Source organism: Eumetopias jubatus, unplaced genomic scaffold, assembly GCF_037043125.1.
Source record: "Eumetopias jubatus isolate StellerSeaLion01/CBP00866 unplaced genomic scaffold, mEumJub1_p1.0 scaffold_6, whole genome shotgun sequence".
Taxonomy (NCBI): domain Eukaryota; kingdom Metazoa; phylum Chordata; class Mammalia; order Carnivora; family Otariidae; genus Eumetopias; species Eumetopias jubatus.
Window position 1 is genome coordinate 124,589,982 of NW_028274812.1, and position 21,013 is coordinate 124,610,994.

Sequence of the window (21,013 nt, forward strand, 5' to 3'; positions counted from 1 at the left end):
GCTCTGGAAGTCCCTACTTCAGGAAGGACAGAGGAGCAGGAGAGAAGGGAAGACAGCAGCCAAGGGCCCCTCCCTCAGATAGCTGCAGACGTAGCAGTAGGCTGGGGGAGGAGCATACTCTGGGGGAAGCAGCACCTGCCTGCTCTGGTATCTTTATAAATATTTACCAGACTCCCATTTCCCCAGTCTCTGACTGGGGAAATGACTCATCTGAGCTGTGAGTGGGAACCAACAGAACAAGGAAAGGGAAACAGGAGACTAGATATTTCCTGGAGTAAAAGGGAGAGGGAAGGACAAATCTAATTGAAAGACCCAGCCAAGAGAATGAGGAGTTAACCCATTCTTTACCAACCATGCCTTTCCATTTATAACTGTGGTCCGCTGAATACGGGCAGCAAAGATGCCGCCATCCCAACCCTTGGGACAGGCGAGCGTTCCCTTACATAGCAAAGGAGACCTTGTAGATGTGATCAAAGGAAGGATCTCCATATGGGGAGATCATCGTGGATTATTCAAGTGGACCCTAAATGTCATCACGTGTATCCTAATGAGAGGCTGGCAGAGGGGGATGCGACCAATGAGGAAAGCAATGTGAGGACAGAAGCAAAGTGCTACCCTGTGGCTTGAAAACTGGAGGAAGGGGAGACGAGCAAGGGATGGGAGAGCCACACGTCTAGAAGCCGGGAAGGGCGCAGGACAGATGCTCCTCTCGAGCCTCTGCAGGGAGCAAGTCCCTGCCAACAGCCCAGTGTCGCTCAGTGAAACCTGCCAGCCTTCTGGCCTCCGAAGTGTGAGAAAATAAATGTGCTGAGTTTGTGCTGCACAAAACTAACACTATAATGAAAATGCCTGATAAATCTTATTTACCGTCCTTGTTTAAACATTTTGTTTTCAAACTCCTCTTTATTCATTATAGAGAAAAGTTGGGGCGCTGGTTTGCTCAGACTTTCCATAAATACCTTAAATTTCCAATTTCTGATGAAAGGACAATAGAACATACACATTACTAAAATTCTCCTGAATACAACTAATTGTATGATGATACAGAAATAACTTCAGGATTTTGCAGGGCTTTGGGAACATCAACATAAACAAAACTAGGGCGCCTGGGTGGCTCAGCTGGTTAGGCGTCTGCCGTCGGCTCAGGTCATGATCCCAGGGTCCTGGGATCGAGCCCCACATCAGGCTCCCTGCTCCGCGGGAAGCCTGCTTCTCCCTCTCCCACTCCCCCTGCTTGTGTTCCCTCTCTCGTTGTCTCTCTCTCTGTCAAAATAAATGGGGGACGCCTGGGTGGCTCAGTCAGTTAAACATCTGCCTTCGGCTCAGGTCATGATCCCATCCCCCCGCATGGGACTCCCTGCTCAGCAGGAAGCCTGCTTCTCCCTCTCCCTCTGCCCCTCCCCCCTGCTCATGTTTGCTCTCTCTCTCTCAAAATAAAATAAAATCTTTACCAAAAAAACATAAACAAAAGTAGCCATTATATGAAACTGATGTGAAGTTATACTGTTTATTTGGATATTAGCAAATGCTCCCTGCTTACCAATTTTAAATGAAACAACTGTTAAAACAGGTTTAAGAATAAAGAACTAGGTAAGAGGAGGTGCCACGGGACAAGAAGCACAGTCCCAAGCATTCCTGATACAATTAAATGGCAGGACTCAGGTGTCTGTGGGGGCCAGTGTGCCCCCGCCAAACTAATCTTCCTTTTGCCTGGGGACAGGGGCACCTCTGACTTTGCCCCCAAGATGGCTCAGCCCCCACCGACAGGCTACACAGCCCCTCAGCGAATCAAGAAAGCTGAAAGATTTAAAAGTATATTTTTTTAAAAAAAGAAAGAAAGTTGAAAGACCAGTAGTTCCTCAACATAAAACAGCTCCAGTATTTAAATACTGACCCTGGGAAGAACAAGCCAGGACATTCAGAGGAAAAGGCACGAGTCAGGAGGGAGATGAGGTTTACAATCCCAGCTCATGGACTCTAAATATGTTCTTGATTTCTGCTCCCTGTATGAGGAAGGGGACGTGCCAGATAATGTGTTCCCTTCCATCGTCAACACCTACTAATGGTCAGCTAAGTGTGGCTCACTCTTCAAAGCCCACACAGTGAAGTCTAACAGCTTCCAGTTCTCAGCGGCAAATGACTGAGAGCCACCAAAGGTAAAATTCCACCCATATCCTGTAAGAATTGCTAAATAAAAAAGAAACATGAAGTCAATGATGTCTCATAGGTTTATCCTAGATACGCAGGATAGTCTTAGAGCAGAAAATATGTCAATCATGAAATAACTAAATTGCCCACTCATAATAAACGTCCTTGAAACAAATAGGAAATGACACTTCCTATACTTCCTTAATGTGATGATCATTGATGATAAAATATTAGAAAGAGTTCCTTTGTTCTCCAAACAGGAACAATAACTAATAACTAGATTAAAAAGCTTTAACTTTAGAAAGATTAATAAATATCCCTTTTTGAGTATGTACTACACACTGGGACCTACGTTAGCACTTTTTCTAAAAGACTCTTACAACTCTATAAAGCTGGTTGAGAATATCAGCATTTGACAAGCAAAGAAATTGCGCCATAGCTCTTTTATCTTGCTCCTATGGCCAAAAGGCTATACAAGTAGTAGGGTGGAGGCAGGAAACCAGGTCTGGGTGGCTCTGGAGTTCATTCTCTTAATCACTATGGCATACTGACTTCCAAAAAAAAAAAAAAAAAAAGGAGAGGTGGAGAGCAAATTAAAGATACATTTTTAAAACACAATTTTTGTAAGTTCAAAAACCATTAATCTCCAACAATGACTAAGATACGTATTCCTTCCTATTCTGTGTAAATGATGCTATAAATTGGTATACCACTATTTCCGGAGTGTAATTTACAATTATATAAAAAATAAAGGAAGGAAGACAAAAATGTCATGAAAACATTCATATTGCCTGAACCAAAAATTCCACATCTAGGGATTTAATTAAAGGTAAAACTCAGAGTTACTGATGCAAATACCATGCCTGGACCAACATGGCAACATAGGTCGTTCCTGTCTTCACTCCCCCTCACAAAAAGAACTAACATCTATTCAAGAACAACTAACATCTATTCAAGAACAAGACACCACTGAGAGAATCCTAGAACATGGGGTGAAGCTGAAGACAGGCTGCATTAGACAAGAGGACCAGCTACACACTGACCATACTGCCCCCCGCCCCCCAGGACAGTGCAGCACCATGTGGAGGGGTCTCCCCCGAGTCTCCAGTTTCTCCAGTGGGAAAAGAGAACCCAGGGGAGACAACCAGCCTCCCCCAGCGTTCGGGTTGTTTTGCAGGAGCCCCTACTCTGATCTCGCACTACAGAGATTGCAGGGGAATCTGCAGGGCTCAACCACTGGGCATCTGTGATGGAGAAGAGGGGAGGGGCTTGCAACAACCAGCACATGACTCTTGGCAGACCAAGTTCATACCCTCAGTGTCCAGCCAGTAGTCCCAGGCAGAGGCTTTGCTCATCTGTAGGACTAAGTCAGGGGTGCGCTCTGACCAGGGAACACGCTGGGGTGGAAATCTGCCTGTCAGATCCTCAAACTAGGAGATTGCCAGCCCTAGAGCCTGGTTTGCCTGTGCCCAGGCAACATGCTGAGTCACAGCCCCACCTGCTGTGGAGAGTGCTTTCCAGCCCCATCTGCCCAGAAGGCCTGACGACAACTCTGGAAGCTGTGTTACCCAGCGGTGCTTGAGCTGAGAGGCCGGCAGGCAGAACCGGGTATGGAGGCAGGGGGATTAATTCACAGAGGACTGAGGGTAGCCCCGGGACTCTCCTAACCAGACAGCCTGTTTGGGAAACTGAGAGCAGCTTGGAGCAGCCTTCCCTTTCCCACCCCGCAAGGTAGCTAAACCACAGCCCCACCTGCTGTGGAGAGGGTCTTCCGACCCCATCTGAACAGAAGGCCTGGAGACAACCCCTGGGAGCTGTGCAGCCCAGTGGTGTTGAGCCAAGAGAAGGACAGAGAGAGCTGAGAATTTACAGAGAAAAGCCAGTGGTCCTGTTCAGCAGGGAACTTGGGGTGTGGATCAGTTTGAGTTAAGACAACAAAGAGTTCCACCATCTCTAGAGCTGCTTCTCCCACTGCACTGGAGCAGGGAATCTAATTCATAGACCCACTCATTGCTGAATACAGCCTTCAGCCCATCCAATCAGGGAACCTAACCAGAGCACATGAGAAGCTCTATAGCCCATTCAACATCCCTAAATACAAGGGCTCTTGAACAGAGAGCACAGCCTGTGGCTTCCCCCATCTGCAGAGTGAAATCTGTGGCCTCACCTGAGTAGGGAACTCAGTGCACACTCTGGCCTGATTCAGCCCCCCCAAACAATGAGTTGTATAGGCCCTGGGTTCTGGCCAGCTGCCCTGCCAGCGCAGGAAAGCTAATTCAGAGCCCCAACTGCTACTGAATACAGTACCCACTCCTGACCCTCTAGTAAGCCAGACCAGAAAATCCAAACAACTGCTGAGCCCATCAGATAACCTCACCATAGTCCTACCCAACCATTCTCAGCCAGTGGCACAACCCACCATCTCCACCTTCAGAGCTCAAACAGTTGCCTAACCTCAAAACTGACCATAATAACAGGCCCCACCTCCCAAAAACATCAGCAGCAGATGTATCCAGAAACCCAGCTGTGCAGATGGGTGAAGAACTGTCTCTGCCAACACAAATCTGTAAAGTCTAGAAGAGGAACCCCATTAGTCAAATGCGTAGATACCAACGTAAGGAATCAAGGACCCTGAAAAATCAGATAAGTAGGAGACCACCAAAGGAAACTAATAAAGCTCCAATAAGAGACCTAAAAGAAATGGAGATTTATGAACTGTCAGAAAACAAATTCAGAATAATCCTCTTAAGGTAGCTAAGGTGAACAGGGGCACCTGGGTGGCTCAGTCATTAAGGTAGCTAAGGTGAACTAAAAGAAAGTACAGACATACAACTAAACAAAATTGGGAAAACAATGCAGGATCGAAATGAGAAGTCTGACAAAGAAATAACAACCATCAAAAAAATCCCAAAAAACGGAAATCCTAGAGTTGAAAGTACAATAACTGAACCAAAGAATTCAAGAGTTTCAAAGGTAGACTTGGGTCATGTAGAAAAAAGAATCAGTGATCTGGAGGGCACTGGAAATTATTCAGTTAGAGAAACAAAATGAAAAACAAATGAAAAACAGCAAAGAAAGTCCATGGGAATTATAAGACACAATGAAAAGAAACAATATTTGCACTATGAGAATTCCAGAGGGAGAAGAGAAAGAGAAAGGGACAGAGAGTTTATTTAAAGCAATAATGGCTGGAAACTTCCAAAACCTGAGGAGAGAAAGGGATGTCTGCATCCACGAGGCCCAAAGGACCCCAAACAGGTTGAACATGAACAGGGCTACACCAAGACACATCATAATTAAATTGTCAAAAGACAAAGAAAGAATTTTAAGAGCAGCAAGAGAAAAGAGAGAAGTTATATACTTGCAGGAACCCCAGTAAGACTATAAACAGATTTCTCAACAAAAACTTTTCAGGCCAGGAGAGAATGGGATGACATTAAAAATACTGAAAAAAAAAAACAAAAAACAAAAACAAAACCCAAAACCCAAAACTGTCATCTAAGAATTCTATGCCCTGTGAAGCTACCCCTCAGAAACAAAGAAGGGATAAAGACTTTCCCACACAAACAAAAGCTGAGGGATTTCATTACCACCAGACCTGCCTTACAAGAAATGCTAAAACTCTTCCAGTGGGAGTAAAAGAACACTAACATAAAAACACAAAAAGGTAGAATAAATCTCACTGGAAATGGTAAATATATAGTCATAGTTAGCTTCTGCCACATGGTCACAGTGGTACATAACTCACTTACAACCTTAGTTTAAAAGTTAAAAACAAAACAAAAAAAAGCTTAATGTAGCAAAAAAATCCATAAATATAATAATCTGTTATTAGTTACTCAACATAAAAAATATGTTAGTTGAAACAGCAATTATCTATAATGTGAGAGGGAGAAGAAGTAAAAGTGTAAAGTATATGAATTCTATTGAAGTTATTATCTGTTTAAAATAGGGTTCATAGGGGCGCCTGGGTGGCTCAGTCAGCTCAGCATCTGCCTTAGGCTCAGGTCATGATCTCAGAGTCCTGGGATCAGATTGAGCCCCACATTGGGGTCCCCACCGAGTCTGCTTCTCTGCCCCTCCCCTGGCTCATGTGCAATCTCTCTCTCTCCCTTTCACTTTCTCTCTCAAGTAAATAAATAAAATCTTTAAAAAAAATTTTTTTAAACCAAACCTTAGTAATCATTTAGACTTCTATAAACCTTATAAATCAAGACTTACAAGTCCACTAAGCTAGGATCACCTAAGACTTTCAAACATGTTTAAGAACACACAAAGCATTACAGTGGTTACAAAAATCATTTCTACACCTGTGCTTAAGTCTTGCACAAAGGTATTAACACCATGGATTTAATGTATTTTATCTTTGTTATATCTTCTTAAACATTTCCTAAGGTGACAGTAATGCTCATTTTAATGGTTCTCTGGGGCTCAATCTTAAGGGACCAGCCCCTCCCCACACAAGGAGCCTGGTTCTTGGTCACTGTGAGGTTCCAGCGGCTCCTTGGAGCTCGGCACTCACTCTTTGGTAGACAAGCACATTCCAGTAGGTGGGGGGAATTTTGAGCTTCATTTTCCCCTTTTCTGGGGTTTTACAAGGCCTAAGCCAAACACCAACTTTCAATTCCTTGTAACCCAGTGTCCTTCCTTAAGATGAGGTATTATTTGAGTTTTCCTCTATCTGGGTTGTACAATTTTTAGGTCTTAGTTTGGCTTGTGTAACTACTGTGCTTGCTAGCCTAGGAACCTAGGATAACAGAACTTTTTACATTAGCAATCATCACACAGCATTTCCTGAAACAATACTGAAATTTCTGTGAGCCTTTTTAAAGCTCATTTTGTCTGCCTCATTTGAAGTTATTAATGGCCTCAGGGATTTTTACAAACAATGCATTAGCTGATCTGAGTTTTCTTCTTGGTGCTCAAACTGCCCTTAACTGGGCTAGTGGGAGGTCTCTTTAAACTGGTTACTTTATCTTGACATGTTGATCTCGAACATCCTTGCTCTAGGGAAACAACCCTAGTTCTTACCAATCCATTTTGATTTTTTTTTCCAGTCCAAAGACCTGAGGTATCAGCCCCTCTCCTGGTTTCTTTTGATGGAGAAACGTTGTAAAGTACAAAATCTGAATCTTCAAGGAGTATGTGAGTTTTGGTGCTGTTGTTTGGGCCACGTCAGCAACAAAGCTGGAGAGATGTTTCCTTTCAGGTCCCAAATGTGCCATGATGTAAATGAGACTGCCACATAAAGTTTTTATACACCTGGCTTTTCTAAAGCATAATCACACTTAGAGGCATTCATCCGGGCTGGCACTGTACCACCCTGCTCTTTCATTATACTCATGTATTGATACCACTGTTTATCAGCCACGTTTTGGACACACCGTTCTCCCGCATGCCACACTGCTATCTTCTCCGAGAGATCTCTTTGCCAATAATATCCTTTGTGTCGGACCCCAATGTCTTCCTACTTCATGGTTTACTCCCTTATTTTGATGAAGCAAATTGTCCAATAGTTTTCCAAAATGGAATACATACATTTTGGCTTCTTGCATGTCCTGAAGTCTTTATCGTTCCATTTAATTGACAGTTTGGCAGGGTCTGGAATGAGCTGCACAGCATTTTACCTCCAAATTTCTGACGCATTGCTACATTGCTTTCCGGCCTTCAGCCTGCTGTTGGGAAGTCTGATGATATTCTGACCCCAGTTCCATCCCTCCTTCCCCATGTCTCCATTCTTAAAAAGCTCATAAAATCTTATCTTTACCCCTGATATTCTAAAATGTCACAATGTGTCCTTAAGATGGGCCCAGTTTATTTATTTTGCTGTGCACTTGGTGGGACCTTCCAATCTAGCAATTCAAATTTTCCTTCCTCTCTGGGGAAAATTTTAAGGCAATTGTTAGTTCCCTCCAGACTGACTCTATTCTCTTTTTTCTGTATCCCCTATTAGTCAGGTCCTAGAAATTTGGACTGATCTCATCAGATTTTGCCTAAGCACCTTCATGTCACAGCACACACAGAAAAAGATATTTGTATAACACTGTGGGATGGGCAAGTCAGCTTACTGCAGAGACACTGCTCTGATCTTCCCTCTCTTGCATTGTCCATCACAATGACATTTTTGTTCCATTTCTTGGAAGAGGTCCATGACTTTATCTTCTAATTTTTCTACTGATTTTTTTTCTAATTTCAGCCATTTTATTTTTAATTTCCAAGGACTTCTCCTTGTTCTCTGCTGTTCCTTCTTTACAGCCCTCTATTCCAATTCCTTGGAGAACATCATTACAGTTTTATTGAGTTATCGTCTGCTCCCTACACCATCTCTCTTTCTCTGGAGTCTTTTTTGTTATTGTGGTTGGTGTTTGCTTTATTTAGGTCTATTTCATACATAGGCTTCTCACAAGTGCCTGGCGATCCTTGGGTATCTGTCACATTTAAGAGGAAAACACAAAGCAATGTTGGAAATTGTTTATAGGGGGAGGAAGTCAGCTGGGGGCTTTGCTGCAGTATGCTCAAGGGATCAGTTGCTTTTGTTGTGGTTGTCCAGCAAATGGAGGAACCCCCTGGTCTGGCTGCTGGTGTGTTCTGGAAGCAAGCTGTGTAGGGCTGGGGAATTTGTTGGATCTGTAATCCCCTTGTTTCAACCCAGTGCCTGGCAGTCCCTGAGTTTGAGCATCAAATCCTATATGGGTGAGACCTGATCTCCTGGTGGATGGCTGGTAGGGCAGGGAGGGTGGCTGCCTGGTTGCCAGGGTCAGGGACAGCAGGTGGGGTCTAATAGATCTGTCAACACATGTTCTAAAAAGACCCCGTTTTGCAGCCCTGTACTTCAGCCCTGCCTTTCCAGGTACTGGAGCCTCCAACCTTGAGAATGTGGGATCCATGAACATAAAAACTGGGTATTAAGGTTTTATTAATGAACAATTTCATATATGTGTGTGTATAAAACACGTCTAACAAATCTATTCTCTCACCATTATTTTTCCCTGTAGTACTATCAGTAACTTTGAGCAATTAATGTTCACAATTGATTTGATTCAACGGATCAAGTGTTAATTTTTTAAAGTGTCACTGTTTGTGCTTCTTGTCTTCTTGGATTAAGGATGCCTTAATTTCTGACAAAATCTAACTAATTAAAGATTGGCTTAATGGAGACCTGGGCTTCTGCTTGGTCCCTACATATGTTATCTGGTGTGCTGTGTGTGTTTTACTTTTCTGAACAGCATTTCTCCAATATGTAAATATGACATGATTCCTTCTATTTACAGGTTTACTGTGAGGATTAAATAATGTCCGGCATCCAGTTGGTATTCAACAAATGGATAGAATTATACACTATTTCCTTTCTTCTGATGTCTAGGCCTGATCTCAGATCAGCAAGCTTGGAAATGTAAGATGTGTGGTCTTCTCCAGATCTTACAACAAACACCAAGTGCGATGTAGGGTGCTTAGTATAAACAGAAAAGGATGGTGATTCCATTCATTCTAATTTCACTCTACTGTTCCAGGTGGAGCTAACTATATAGTATACGCTGAATTATAATAAGATGCCTTGGATTGGAAATGGCCTCATATAATTTTAAATAGTCAGTTGATGTGGCCAAGTATGACTAAAATTGTACCCTTTCTCTGTGATGGCATAAAGGAAAGGCTACAATCACTCAAAAGTAGTCATGAACTACTGGATCACACCCCTATAATACTGATAACAGCTTCATTTATGTTAACCACAGTGCACATTTCTTAACTCAGCAATACAATGCTGAAGGACCTGAATCCAAAGGTTACTTTTGCCCTCTCACCTCACCACGTCAGTCCTAAACCACACCAGGGAAGAAGCAGGTAGCTCCGGTCGGTCATAGTCCTGTCCTCAGGTACAGCTGTACTGACCCAAGGAGTAAAAGTGCCAATACTGACCCAGTTCCCCCCTAGCATCTAGGTATTTATTCCTGGCAGCATGTGACTGTTCATTTCCCATACTTCTCTTTTCTAAAACTGAGCTTTATGGGGAGAGAGGGTGAAAGAAAGTAACTTATGTGCCAATTCCATCTAGCGTACTAGCCCCAAGTATGATTAAAATTTCTACCATGTCCACTTGGCCCCTTAGACACCACATCTTGGAATATTTGGCCTGCGGGGAATTTAATGAAAAGACGCAGAAGTCACAAGATCTGGAATGATGCTCACGAGTATCTCTGCAGGCCTGAGTGACCTGGAAAGCGCTGCGGAATTTGCGAAGCACCCGAGCGAGCACAAGCCACACCGGTGGGCAGGAAGCCCAAGGCGCAGGTTCAGTGAAGAGGCGCTGGGCAGCCAGAATCAGGCCGCCTTTCGCACCGACCCCTGGCCTCGTCTAGGGCCTCCAGCACCACTCCCCGCCCTCACCGGATTCCCAACGCCCGGCGCCCCGCGGGCCTAGGCCGCGGGGCGGGCGGGGTTCCCTGTAGCCGACAGACGGGCTAAGTCACCTGTGGCGGGGGACGGCGCGAGGTCACCTGTGGCCTTGGGACCCAGCGCAGCAGTTCCGCACGCTCGGCGCTGTCCCCATGCCCGCTCCCGCTTCCTCCACTGCGGGCGCGGGGCTGCGGGTCCCGGTCCAGGCGGCCGTGCACAACTCACCAGATGGCGTCACTGTCCGCCAGACCGCCGGACGTCTCAAAGTAACCCGAACCCAAACGCTCACACCCCATCCCCGCCCAGCCAGGACTGCAAGGGTCACGGCCCCGCCGTCCCCACGCGCGACCCCGGCCCCCGTGCGCGCCAGCCCCCGACCCCCGCGCGACTATGCTCAGCGCCCCCACTCGCCGCGGCCGCTCCACCCTGCCTCCCGCGCTCTCCGGGCCTGGGGGCGGAGGACAGACCCCCGCGTGCGGGGCGGGCCCCACACCAGACACGTACCTCAGAGGGTCGGCGGTCTGTAGGAAGGGGACGGCTCCGGACCTCAAATACCTGCGCGGCCGGAGGGCGGAGCGAGTGCGGGGCAGCGAGCCAGCGCACCGCCCACCCCGGGATCGCCGAGCAACGCTCGGCGGCCGGGGGCGCGGAGGAGGGCGGTGGAGGGAGACGAGCAGGTGAGCGCCGGCTACGCCACTGCACCTGGACCGCCACCCGGGAGCCCGCCGATCCGCGGGCCGCGGGAGGGACGCGGCGCCTTGCTGGGCCAAGTTTCACTGACCTCGCCCACCGGGCCACCCGGGAAGTGAATCAAAGGAAGGCGTGACCCTCCAGAGGTCTTCAGTCGGAGGTTGGCCCAGCGCGGCCACACCAGCGCCTGACCCTGGCTTTGTAGAGACCGTGAACTATGTTCTCGGTGACCAGAAGAGTGCCAGTTCCTGGTACATGGGCATAAGTTGTACAGTGCAGGGCAGAAATTTATTTTTTATGTATTTATTTTTTGGGGGGGTGGGCAGAGGGAGAAGAGAATCTTAAGCAGGCTCCATGCTCAGAGCCCAGCCTGTCCAGGCTCCATCTCAGGACCCCTGAGATCATGACCTGAGCGCAAATCAAGATGGGGATGCTAACCCACAGAGCCACCTAGGCGCCCAGGACAGAAATTTTAAATGAACAAACTCTACGTGATCATCTTGTGTGTTCAAAGACTCCAGTAGTCTTCCGACCCATGCGAATTAACTCCAGGGTATTGACAAATTAAATAAATGAGTAGGAAATCCACGCTTGCCATCTTAGAGCAGCCTTGGAGAATGGAAAGGGCTCAGGTGACTGGAGGAAGGGAAAATGCTAGCCACGTTTTAAAAATGAGTTCAATTTTGGAAACTTCAAACTGTTTTGTGCTTCCTCCATCCTTACCCTAGGCCAGGAGTTCTCAACGTGGACACTATGAACATCTGAGCTGGATAATTCTTGGTTGTGCTCTGACACTGTAGAACGTTTAACAGCATCCCTGGCCTCCCTACCCACTACATGGCAGCAACAAACCCCGTCATCCCTCTCCCAGTTGTGACTGTTTTGATTTTACTTTTGGAGTAATGAAACATAAAGGAATACCCAGAGGTATCACTCCAACTTTATTCTCTCCATTCCTTTTCAACCCAGTTTTATTAGCTTCAGGTTTGTCTTTCCAGCTTGCCCTTTTGCAAACATGTATATGTGTGTGTGCGCTTATCAAAAAGGTGGCATTCTATTACTTACCTATCCATCTTTTATCTATCAGTAGTTCTACAACTTTTTTTTTCCACAATAAACTTTGGAGATCTCTGTATTTGCTACAGAGAGCATCCTTATTCCTTTTCATGGCTACATCACATTTCATTACATGTCACTGATGGGCCATTTGGGTTGTTTCAAACCTTATGTCATTACACATAATGCCACCAATAACCTAATGCTGTGCTTCTCAAGATGTGAACAATCTGAGGTATTGTTAAAATGTGGAGCATTTCTAACAAGCTCCCAGGTAGCCGAGGCTGCTGTCCCATAGACCACACTTTCAGTAGCAAGATATTAGTGTAAATACTGTTGTGGGTTTTTTTTAAAGATTTTATTTATTTCTTCATGAGAGACAGAGAGAGAGAGAGAGAAGCAGGCCCCCAAGGAGCAGGGAGCCCCATGTGGGACTCGATCCCAGGACGCTGGGATCATGACCTGAGCCAAAGGCAGACACTTAACCATCTGAGCCACCCAGGTACCCTAAATACTGTTTTGTATTAGTGGAGAGATATCCATCAATCCAGATTCCTAGATTCCTAGAAATGGGATTGCGAGGTCAAAGGACAAATACACGTATTTTTGTTAGTTATTGTCAAATTCCTCTCCACAGGGATACTTGGACATCTTTGGATTTTTACCAATCTGATAGGGGAGAAATGTTATGTCATGTCATTTTAATTACCATTTCCTTTATTATGAGTGAAGCTGAACATCTCTTTCATATGTTTAAAAGTATTGCCTCAGGACGCCTGAGTGGCTCAGTTGGTTAAAACATCCCACTCTTGATTTCTGCTCAGGTCATGATCTCAGGGTCATGAGATCCAGCTCTGTGTGGGGCTTAAGATTCTGTCTCTCCCTCTCCCTCTGCCCCCACTCGCGTGCACATGCATGCTCTTGCTCTCTCTTTAAAAAAAAAAAAAAAAAGCATTGCCTCTTTTCTATTTCCCCCTGTGAACAAAATGACTTTTGTTCATTTTTTAAAATTGTATGGTCTTTTTCTTGTTTTTTTTTTTAAGATTTTATTTATTTATTTGACAGAGAGAGACACAGCGAGAGAAGGAACACAAGCAGGGGGAGGGGGAGAGGGAGAAGCAGGCTTCCTGCTGAGCAGGGAGCCTGATGCGGGGCTCGATCCCAGGACCCTGGAATCATGACCTGAGCTGAAGGCAGACGCTTAACGACTGAGCCACCCAGGTGCCCCTTTTCTTGGTTCTTAAGTGCTCTTTATAAAATAGCACTAGTCCTCTGTGATATAAGTTGCAAATATTTTCTCCCAGCTCCTCCTGTTTTCTGACTTTGTTTCTGGTGGCTTCGGCATACTTTTTTTTAGTCAAATTTAATGATTTTTCCTTTACTGCTTCTAGATTTTTTCTAACTACTAAGACTTTCTAACCCATGAGTCATAGTTAGAAAGTCTTTCTCTAGACTATACAGTTCACCAAGGTTTTCTTCCAGTAATTTGTTTAGTTTCGTTTCAGCCCCAAGTAATGGCCGGAGGAAGATAGGGCAGTGAAGATAGAAAGCAAGACTATCCCAGGGCATATGACGAAGGCCACCCACACAGTTGTTGCTCAGTAGTACTCGGAGATTTGTTGGTGTCTAAAGTTTAGAAAATTCACTCCAAATACAGCAGTGTTGTCAACAAAAAAGATCTGATTCCAGAGAATGTCTTTTATTTCCAATCCCAGTTTAATTGGTCTCTGTTGTCAACCCTGACTGAAAACATATAGCTCTGACTCTTGGCAATAGTGTGGCATTTTATTTCCCCAAACTTCCCTGGATGGGGGATTGGTTCAATTTCAGTTTCAAAGGACTTTGGTACTCCATGTAAGATAAAAGTAAACAGAACTCTTTGGGTGTTTATAAAGCAGTCTGAATTTATAATCAGTAAATTGGAAATAAAGATTAACCAAGAATCTTGATTATGATACTACACACAGCTCATTCTACTTATGAATTTGGGATTATTACAGGTAAATATTTTGCTGTGTTTTATTTTTGAAAATAATCCCCTTTTAAATATTGGAAATAATAGATTGACAAAAACCCATTCAAAAGCATGTGGCAACCTGAATTCAGCTCATTTAACACAACTTGGTTTTGACATGAGTGTACAGAACAGTAACTCACCCATGACCAGATCAAAGAACAGTAACTAAAACATCATCCTGAATAAATGCATTCTGTTCTGCTGACATTTCAACCCTACTACAAAAGGAGAAGAAAGGAGGGTCGCCTGGGTGGCTCAGACAGTTAAGCATCTGCCTTCAGCTCAGTCATGATCCCCAGGTCCTGGGATCTAGCCCCACATCGAGCCCCCTGCTCAGCAGGGGGTCTCCTTTCCCCTCTCCCTCTGCCTCTCCCCCTGCTTGAGCGCTCCTCTCTCTCTCAAAGAAATAAATAAAATAAATATAATAAATAAAAATATAATAAATAAAATAAATAAAATCTTAAAAAAAAAGAAGAAGAAGACAGGAAACTCCTCGGGCACCTGCTCAGCAAGGAGCCTGCTTCTCCCTCTCCCTCTCCCACTCCCCCTGCTTGTGTTCCCTCTCCCGCTGTGTCTCTCTCTGTCAAATAAATAAATTAAATCTTAAAAAAAGAAAAAAGAAAGGAAACTCCTCTCATTAACTGGAACCTATGACCATGACATTTATGTTATGTAATACTGTTGTTCTCTATATATATTCTCAGTGCTGTGTGGACTAACTGGAACTAAGTTCCATAAAACGGGTAGAACATTTCTACCTTGACCTCAGTAGTAAAGATGGATTTGTACTGATTTAGCCATGCCTTTTAAAAATCAGATTACAGTAAATGAGCCAAGCAAGACTAAGTGTCTAAATAGTCACCTGGGGCCTTAAATGAGTTTAAAAAAGAAACCCTAATGGATTGAACCATCCCTGATTAGGTCGATTCCTTATCAAACCCAATTTAATTAAATAGATATTTACCACACATCTGCAGTGTAAAACTCTGAGACTGGCCCAGAACTAGAACCGCTGTCCCCCCCATAAAGTACATAATGTAAGTTTCCGGGCAACCATCTAACATCTATTTGGTTTTCCATACAGATCATAAGCATTGCGATGTTTCCTACAAACAATATAAAAGTTATTCAAATAACATGGCAATGGCCTATTAGCAATATCACAATACTTACTAGTTCTGCATACCTAATGTTCTTTCAAAGAAATTGTGGCAGCCGCTCCTAGAGAGTCACTTGACTGACATGTTCAGGTCATAGGTCACTTCTGAAAGACAGACCAGGTGGGCAGCAAGAGAACAGAGGCCATGAACATGGAGAGTGTTGGTGGAAGGTCGATCTCTGCTAAGGACAAAATGTAAACTTGTCTTCTGCCAGTGACAGGTCATCGAAGAGGCCAATGAAACAACACCCTGAAATCAACACTACAATGAGATATCACCTCACCCCTGTCAGAATGGCTAAAATCAACAACACAAGAAACAACAGGTGTTGGAGAGGATGTGGAGAAAGCAGAACCCTCCTACACTGTTGGAGGAAATGCAAACTGGTGCAGCCACTGTGGAAAACAGTATGGAGGTTCCTCAAAAAGTTAAAAATAGAATTGCCCTGCAATCCAGCAATCGCACTACTGGGTATTTACCCAAAGAATACAAAAACACTAATTCAAAGGGATACATGCACCCGTGTTTATAGCAGCATTATTTACAATAGCCAAGATACGGAAGGAGCCCAAGTGCCCAACTACTGATGAATGGATAAAAGGATGTCATGTATATACATACACAATGGAATATTACTCAGCCATAAAAAAGAATGAAATCTTGCCATTTGCAATGATATGGATGGAGCTAGAGAATATAATACTGAGCAAAATAAGTCAGAGAAAGACGAATACCATAGGATTTCACTCTGTGGAATTTAAGAAACAAAACAAAGGAAAAAGAGAGAGACCACAAGAAATAGACTCTTAACTCTTAGAGCAAACTGATGGTTACCAGAGGGGAGGTGTGTGGAGGGATGCGTGAAACAGCTGATGAGGATTAAGGAGTGCACCTGTTGTGATGAGCACTGGGTGTTGTATGGAAGTGTTGAATCACTATATTGTACACCTGAAACTAATACGGCACTGTGTGTTAACTGGAATTAAAATATAAACTTAAGAAACATAAAATAAGACATTGCCCAAAGTGAGCAAAATGTAAGAAGCAGAGATCCAGTCAGCGGGCAGTGGGTGAACAAAGGCCATGCACTCCCTTCCTCCGGGAGCTGGTGACCCCCTTTCCCAGGAGAAAAGCATTTGGAAAACTAAGGTGAGGTCTCGATTTTTTTTCTACCCCAGAAAAGCTTCTGGAACAACATCAAAGGAGCTGAGAGGTAGATGCCCGGCTTCTCTGCGTTTTCTCTTTAAGGAGAGTTTGGGGAGTACCCAAGACTCTGAGTCCTCTACAACCCAGCTTGTGAGTGCTGGCCAGCACTGCTCCCACCAGCCTCCTCGCTCCTCTACTCACTGCAGAGAGCTGGGTCTCCTCCCAGTGCTTTCTGGGACTGAGGCCGAGAACCTAACTGCCTGGAAAAATAAGTAAATCTATCTGCCTTCTTTCCTCAAATACCTTAGCAGAGGTTTAGGCACCAACACTGGAATATTTTTCAGGGTGAACATCCTCCAGCTTTCTTTCCAGACTCCTAGGGACCCCGTACTAGAGAAGATTCCTTATCCCCCCCTGGCTTTCCTTCTCTAACATGTGACCATAGTCCTGCAACTGAGGTAAATCCATGGTCCTTCAAAATAGACCTAATATTGACTTTCTTAGTCCTTACTGGAATTCTTGGGAAAATCCAGGATGGATTGGCCTCTCCAACTTCCACAATTAAAAGAACTCATCTATGAGGCTAAAGGACTGAGAGATGCAACAGGCAGTACTCTCCTGTGCTCCTTTACAGTTTCCTATCATCCCGTGTTTAAAACTGAGAAAAGGTGATTTTTTCTTTTTAACCACGAACTTCTTTTCACATTCAGATGCCTGTATTTTGTAAGTCCTCCCCCAGTGGATTCATACCCTCGAAGCCCCACTAGATAGAAGAGTTGGAAAACCCCAAGCTTCATTTATTAAACATTTACTATACTGAGTATTGCATTGGGCACTGAAGCTGCAGGAGGTGACTGATTACAGTAGGTTACAGCCTCCCGGAACCAACCTCCAGGAAGAATCAAAACCAGGAAGAACTGGAAACCAGTTCAGCAAAGGCAGGCAAGCAACATGTTTAAACCATCAGCTATAACCGAAATATAATGTGTTTAGAGAACCTAAGGGTCTTTCTCAGGTCTATGTGTAAATCAGGAAACCTTACTTTTTACAACCACAACAAATTATACCTTGTGGTGCACAAGTATTCAGAGCACTGATTGCAAGCAGGTGCCCCTTTCCCCTTCCAGCTAACAAGCTTTGGAGCGGTTCTTCTGAGCAGTCTGAAAGACTGCCTCCTAGACTAGAGTCCTCAAGAAGACAATGAAGAAAGCGTTCGCTAACCTACTTTGAGGTTGGTTTTCTTTCAGTGGACAGTATCAGGTCTCAAAGAAGTTGAGAAATAAGACTGAATAAAACATGGTCCTTCCCTTTTTCAGCAGTTCAGATGGATGCAAAGGGAGATTGTGTTTGCAACATTCGGTAGTGGTGGGACCTGTTCCAAGGCCTGAAACTGCCTGGTAGCAAACCCTATGTATACTATATGTTTTCCTATACATACATACCTATGATAAGGTGTAGTTTATAAATAAAGCACAGTAAGACATTAACAACTAATAATAAAATAGAACAATTATGGCAATATATGTAATAAAAGTTATGTGAATGTGGTGTCTCTGTCACAGTGAGGGTAAGCAGAATTAGATGGGCAAGGTAGGGCTGGCCTGGAAAGGGTCCTTACAGCATTCTTTTTTTTTTTTTTTAAGGTTTTATTTATTTATTTGACAGAGAGAGGCAGACGCTTAATGACTGAGCCACCCAGGCGCCCCTCCTTACAGCATTCTAAGGAGTGTGGGATTTATTGGTCAGGCAATGGGGAACCATTATAGGATTTTAACTAGAGGAATAACATGATTCATTCATTCCTTTCCCTACTCTCCCTCCCTCCCTCCTTCCCTTTCTTTCTGACTCTAGCATCAGCCTTTAGGATGGTTTGGATGCAGAAGACAGTGGCCCCAGGAGTCTGTTAGGAGTTGGCTTTAGGGATCCAGAGCACAGGCCATTTGGGCCTAAGCCCATGTAGTTGGCAACAATGATGCTGGTGAGGCAGGGAACTAATCAGGAAGCAGAAATCATAGGATAGAATGCCCAAGTGGATTTGGGGGTAAGACACAAGGAAAATAATGGAGTTCCAGAAGACTTAGTATTCTAACTCAGGTAATCGGATACAAGATGATATAATTAACAGAAAGAGAGAATATCAGGGGAGGAGGATAGGTTCAGGGGTCAAATAAAGAATTAATTTGAGTCAAAAGGGCTTTATAGTGCTTGTGATACATTTAGGTGACGATGTCCAGAACAGTGGTAGAAATAAATACAAAGCTACGGGACCCGGGGGCTAGAAGCCAGAAGAGGGATGCATCGGCCCAGCCAAGCTTGTTGATCAGGAAGGCATCTGTCTGGTGACAGAAGGCAAGGCAATAGCAACCAACATTTTTTTTTTAAAGATTTTACTCATTTATTTGACAGAGACAGACAGCGAGAGAAAGAACACAAGCAGAGGGAGTGGGAGAGGGAGAAGCAGGCCTCCCGCGGAGCAGGGAGCCCCATGCGGGGCTCGATCCCAGGACCCTGGCATCACGATCCGAGCCGTAGGCAGATGCCCAATGACTGAGCCACCCAGGCGCCTGCAACCAACATTTTAAAAGATTGCTAGGGGGAAAAGCACATGGCAAAGAAGACTCAGAAGAGCAAAGGAGGCTGGACATTGGAGAGTGAGGTCAAGGGCATTAGAAGCTTGTGTTGGAGGAAGTGGAGTGTTAAAGAAGGGAGAGGCCACTTGTCATTCCCAGGTCAATAGTTACCTTAGTGACAGGCAGGACAACCAATAAAGTGAGTGCAATTCCAGATAAAAAGAGACAGGTGGAAACAGCTGTCTTAGAATACTCTTTGAAGAAACCGCCATGACAGCTAAGAGGGCTCGGTATAGCTGGGGGTCAGCTGGAAGGACGGCTGTGTTTTAAGGACTGAACAGAGTCGAACATGCCATTTGCCTTCTGAATAGTCGCAGTCAGGAATAACCAGGAAAATACTAGGAAATTGTCTGATTTAAAAGAAAACCTAAAATGGAAAAATGATTGTTTGGTCAAGAGTATGAGGGTGAAGCAAAGCAACGCTGCTTATTTCTGTCTTGACAATTATTCTTTGTTATTTTATGCCATCTTTAATCCAAGGGCTCAGATGAAATTTGCACTTTCCAGCCCAACATGTTAACCTAGTACCTGAAAGACAGGTGTCCCTAGGAAGAGGGGCCATAGGAAGGGCCCATTGGAAGGGGCTTAGAGCTGGTTCATCTACGGTGTGAATGGCTCTACCTGAAGTCCAGAAGGAGTTTTTCAGAATGTATGTTTCAGTTCTCTTACTTCATTCATTTTATTATTCACTTATTTCTTTTGAAATCATGCTTTCTTATTTAAAATCTGAGTTAAATCAAGGGAATCTTATTACTCTGGAGATTTTTTTTTTTTAATATTCATGACCATATGATTTTAAGAAATAGCTAAATAACTGAATAGAGGTTCCTCTCCCGCCCCCCTTACTTTTTTTCCCCTTTCTTTCTTCCTCACAAGAGAAGCTTGTCTTCTTAGGTGGTCTGGAATCGCTTGGGTGATACATTTCAGAATGCAAATGAAAAGAAAGGTGAATGGGAACCCTTTGTCCTGGAATAGGGTGCCCCTAGCTCTGGGCCACCTGGACCCTGAGGTCCAGGTCATTGCTGAAAGGAGCTAGATGGATTTGCATGAGAAGCCCAAGGAAATTGTTTCCTCAAATGCCAGGCTAGAGAGACTTAGTGTGCCGGGCCAGAGCAGTCCCGACCAGGCCCTATACTAATGAAGCTCCTAAAAATTTTTTAAAAAGCAAGCAAACAAACAAAAACGGCTGAGAGCAGGGCTCAACAGTTATGAGTGTAACTTCAGCCAGTCTGTGGCTTGTGCCAAGTTGTAAAAATCCCCTCCAGACCTGTCACCTATCACAGGGCGTGCTTGGGGAGACCGGCTGAAACCAGGATTTGTATTACTGAGCAGTGACCTTGGAAACTCAGAGGAGTGTCTTCTTGGGCAAGCTTAGTGCTCAAGGAGTGGGATACCCATGATGATGCACTAGACTTTGCACAAAGGGCAGGAGGTTTAATTTCAAAATGCAGGTTTTATCATAGAATGAAAGCAAAAAGGGACACAAGATATGCATTTTCATTACTTATACTTGGTGAAAAGTGGTCAGAACATTTTCATTCTTTTTAAACAAGGGCAAGCAGTTGCATCACGTTCTAGGTGCCCATCCACCTTGAGTTGGAGAACCTCAGTCCCTCATGACGAAGGTAACTATTTGCTGAGCCATAGGGATGAAACATCAAGGACTGAGGGAGGAGCTCTATCACCTTATCACTATCGTGTGACATACATACTTTCTCCCAGGGCCATCACAAATTCCAAAGGCAATAGAAGATGTTCACAAGGACTGT

General features: G+C 44.4%; 1 protein-coding gene across 3 annotated transcripts in view; it reads right to left on the reverse strand.

Annotated features, from left to right (window-relative positions):
- SERPINB6 (serpin family B member 6) overlaps positions 1-21,013 on the reverse strand; it is a 35,499-nt gene that overhangs the window by 10,579 nt on the left and 3,907 nt on the right. The window contains exon 1 of one of the 3 annotated variants that reach the window (XM_028122927.2): positions 15,495-15,549. The exons of 1 other annotated variant lie outside the window; for it this stretch is intronic. The gene's annotated coding sequence lies outside the window, so the exon portion shown is untranslated. Of the gene's footprint in view, positions 1-11,049; positions 11,313-15,494; positions 15,550-21,013 lie in introns of those variants that run through there. One more of the 3 variants, XM_028122928.2, reaches the window with a different exon arrangement.